The 4192-nt window shown below is 41.4% G+C and overlaps 1 non-coding gene across 1 annotated transcript; it reads right to left on the bottom strand.

Annotated features, from left to right (window-relative positions):
• Positions 1–3273: 3273 nt before the first annotated feature.
• TRNAC-GCA lies at positions 3274–3344 on the bottom strand. The gene has a single exon. It is a non-coding gene; the product is annotated as a tRNA-Cys (tRNA).
• Positions 3345–4192: the final 848 nt, after the last annotated feature.

Here is a 4192-nt window from a genome sequence, read left to right as displayed (position 1 = left end):
TAAAAAATCAAGATGAAATCCCGCTTCAACTTCAAAAACTCAAAACCCTAACTCCCCCCTCCTGAATCACATCACCTGCTCGTTCCCGGCGTTCAGTGTTTCATTGGTGAAGTTCGATCCTCATGATATTTGGCTTCTTCACCTCCACCGATGTCATCATTGGCCTCTTTGTTCTCCAACAGTTTTAAAGTATAAATCATATCCTTCATCGCTAGTTTTGAAGTCCATATTGTATCCTTCACTAGCTACTGCATTCTCGGAAGCTTCTAGGTTAAACTTCGGCTTCACCACCTTCACCGCGTTAGGTCCTTCTTCTCCTGTGGCATTGCATTAGTACATACATGAGAATGTTGAAGCATACCTCATCATCTCCAAAGGTAAAATTTTTTAGAGTATAAGTTGTTTTTTTTAATTGTTCGTTTATTTCACATTATAACGTTATTTATCAAAAGACATTCTTTATATTTAACTTTGTTAGTACTATCAAGATGAATGGGATGAATTGCCTAAAACACACTTAATCTAAATAGGTTAATACTATCCGGATGAATTGTTAATACTATTTAACTTTGGTACAAAGAGCATATTTGATTTCTTCTATGTCATACTTCCTACCTAAAATGGATTAAGAATTTCTTAATCTAAATAGATTATATCATCTCTAACCTACCCCTTGTATGTGTATAGATCTCATCATGTTGATTTTCATAGTTCATCAACTTAGTTTAACTTATCAACAAATTTAATATTTTTTACCTTATATGTTATTTATGATTGTATTCATTTTAATTCCATAATTGTTATTTATCTTTTCATTCATTGTATAGAGTTAGTGACGAAAAAATTGCACCATTACCGATGTCGATGTTGGTTCAGACGCCTGTCACGAAGAAAAATCGAATGTGGTGTAGATTTCTCTTTCGGTTTAGATGCACGCGACAACCATGAGGAAAGCGGAGGATAAAATTGATATTTCATATGTGATTTGATAATTTTTAAAGTAACGTACATGAAATAAGTATTTGACAAACTTAGTTACATGATTAAGCTAAGTGAAAAAGTTGAACTAAATTTAATATTTTGTGGGACCGGCCTGGTCCGCTCCAGGCCTGTTAATCTCCTCCAAGAAACCCTAATTTGACTTGTGCGGTCCTTTAAGCTCGGCTCATAAAAAATAAACTAAGTCATGCTTGAACAATTATTTTAAAAGCTTGGTTCATTTTAAACTCGGCTCGGTTACCTTATCAAACAAGCTTGAACACCCCAAAGCACGACTCGGCTTGGTTCATTTCATTTACAGTCCTATACATACCAGTCAATATTATAATTTTATTTTATAGATACCATTAGATCTTGACTATGGTCAATAGAGATAAAAATATGATATATTTATTGGACTCTATGTCTAATAGAAATTGAGACGATGAATAGTGATTGATCCGACAGTAAGGACGGGGGACCCCCTTTGTGGGGAGCCAATGACAAGTGGAGGTCAAACGTCAAAAGGGTCAGTATGAGGTCCATCCGATCGGAGAATGGTTGGGTCGATCGGCCGAACGGGTCCGGGTGGAATCAAAGACAACCCGACGGGGAGTCGGGTTTCCGACGCTCATGGTGGGCAGGGTCGTCGGGCCGAGCGGGTAGCCCGCTCGGCCGAAGCGTAAAGCATCAATGCTGTGAATGAACAGTCTCAGCCGAGCACCCGGTCGGACCGATACCTACGCCCGGTCGGACCGATGCCTGCCGAGCGGATGGACGCTCGGCTCGGGGAAAAAGGAGACGAGGACAAGGGGACATTGGGGAACATCTTCTGACAACAGGCATGTTCGACGACCAAGCCATACGCAGAATCCTACGACGGAAGGTTCTGCTGTCCCATCAGAGAGGTGCTCGGACTGTAGCAGTATGGTGTCAGACATGCTCCTCTGGTAAGCCCATACTAAGGTATGGTAAAGGACACGTGTACGCCTCGATAGGTGTGCATAAGCATCCCCACAGCTCCATATAAGAACCCTCAGACTTCGCAGGAGGTAGGCGATCTCTCATCTTTGGAGTCATTTCATCATTTTCCTCTTGCCTGACTTGAGCGTCGGAGGTCGTCGCCGGGAACCCCTTCCCGGCTCGACTTCCTTGCAGGTTCGCCGGAGACCCATACGGTCGGTCAGAGATCCACGTCATCATCTGGAAGAGCGTCACATGCCCAACGTCCATCGACTCAGCGTTCGGACATGATCAATGACCTTGCTAAACTTTTTGAAGATGATCCGGCAGTAAGAATGGGGGACCCACTTCCTGAAGGGTCTTAGCTTGAGAACCGATGAAGGGCTGACTAAGCGGTTAAAGGCCGAGCCGATCAGCCGGGTTGGTCCGAGCGGAGTTAGAGATAACCCATCCATGGGGTTGGGTGTCCGACGCCAAGGCAGGAGGATCGAAGGGCCGACCGGGAGCCCGAACGGCAGGGGCCAAAGAGCTGAACGGGCAACCCGCCCGGACAAAATAAGGGCGAGGTGACAAAAAGGTGGCCGAGCGGGCTATGCGCTCGGCTCGGGATATGGGATATCGGTAGAAGCATGTCTGATGATTAGGCCGTACACAAGATCGCACGATGGAGGATCTTGCCGTCACATCATGGAAAGGTTGATACAGTAGCAGTATGGCCTCAGGGACGCCTTTTCTGACGGATCCATATCTGGGCATGGCCCTTCTGACAGACCCATGCCTGGGCATGGTCAAATGCAGGTGATTGCTTTGATTGGCGCGCCCAGGCTTCTTCGAGGGGTCTATATAAGGCCCCAATTTCTTCACCTGAGGTATGCACGTCTTCATCTTGAGGCCACCTTTTTGTCATTCCTCGCCTGACTTGAGCGTCGGAGGACCGTCGCCGGGACACCCCTCCCGGCTCGGTTTTGTTGCAGGTTCGCCGGAGCACTCGAGGATCCAGCAGAGAGCGCCACGTGCCCAGCGTCCACTGACTCTTGGTTCGGACAGGATCAGAAGAGATGAAATAAAACCAAGGTATATCCTTTTGATCAGAGGTTGAATCTATTATCAAAAGAAGAATTAGGCCAAAAATTAGGATACATTCTGGGAAAATGAAACTTCCATCGAAAAGAAGCAAATGAAATGCTTTCATAAAAATTCTCATAGAATCGAGAATGAAGTTTTCATTCTGTACATGCCAGATCATGAATTAGTATCCGGCTCTGGGGATAAAATTCGTCGAATTAAATTAGTAGAATAAAAAATCCCCCATTTTCTGTTGATCAGGCGACACGCCGACACCCAGATTTGAACTGGGGATAAAGGATTTGCAGTCCCTTGCCTTACCACTTGGCCATGTCGCCAAATCCGATCCAAATCTCAAAAAAAATATAAAATAGGTAAAAAAAAAAGTATTCGTCCATATTCTTTTACTAAGATTCTAAGTAGTTAGTAAATTATTTTGATTTTGAATGCATTTACTTATAAATATGAAAAAAATTAACTTTTTTACTTTTAAAAATATAGTGGGATCAAGATGTACAATGTCTCGAAAGTTATTGCTAAAGAACTACGTTTTAAATAATTGACGGTATGTATTATACCTGTGTATTAAGACATGAATGAATAGCTCTTATTATTTGAATTGTGACTATTGCATTACTTTGTTGATTACATTATAGGGTAATCTAAAATAAAGTGAGTTTGTTAAATGTGGATATTATGTGATGAGGTACATAAAAGAGATAGTTGAATATGAAAATCCATAGTTAGAGAAGACGGTGAGTTTCTTCTTTATGATATATAATGGATGTGATGAATTCCAATACAAATTTGCTTTCTTTTATCCCTTAGCTCATTGATAACTAAGGCAAATCAAATTGTAATCAATATGCATTATCAGATCCTTACCTAAAAAGGCTTTCTATCTTGCAAATATATTGACAATAAAGGGGTAAATACCAAGTTATACATAGTTCCAGTACAAATTTGATGAGGAAGTTATCGATGGGATCATGGGATACATAAGTGTCCATTATACTTTATTGCCCATGCATATGCTTGTCCATATTAGCCATATGTTTAAATTGTTGCAAGCATTTGCTTGTCTATTTTTCTTTATATGATTTGTTTCTTCTTTTGAATTGAATTATTTAAGATCTTTATAACTCTTATATATGGGGTTGGAGAATATTTAGGATCTTTATAACAT

This window comes from Zingiber officinale, chromosome 4A, assembly GCF_018446385.1.
Source record: "Zingiber officinale cultivar Zhangliang chromosome 4A, Zo_v1.1, whole genome shotgun sequence".
Lineage (NCBI taxonomy): Eukaryota > Viridiplantae > Streptophyta > Magnoliopsida > Zingiberales > Zingiberaceae > Zingiber > Zingiber officinale.
This window is presented reverse-complemented; position numbering and strand designations above follow the sequence as displayed.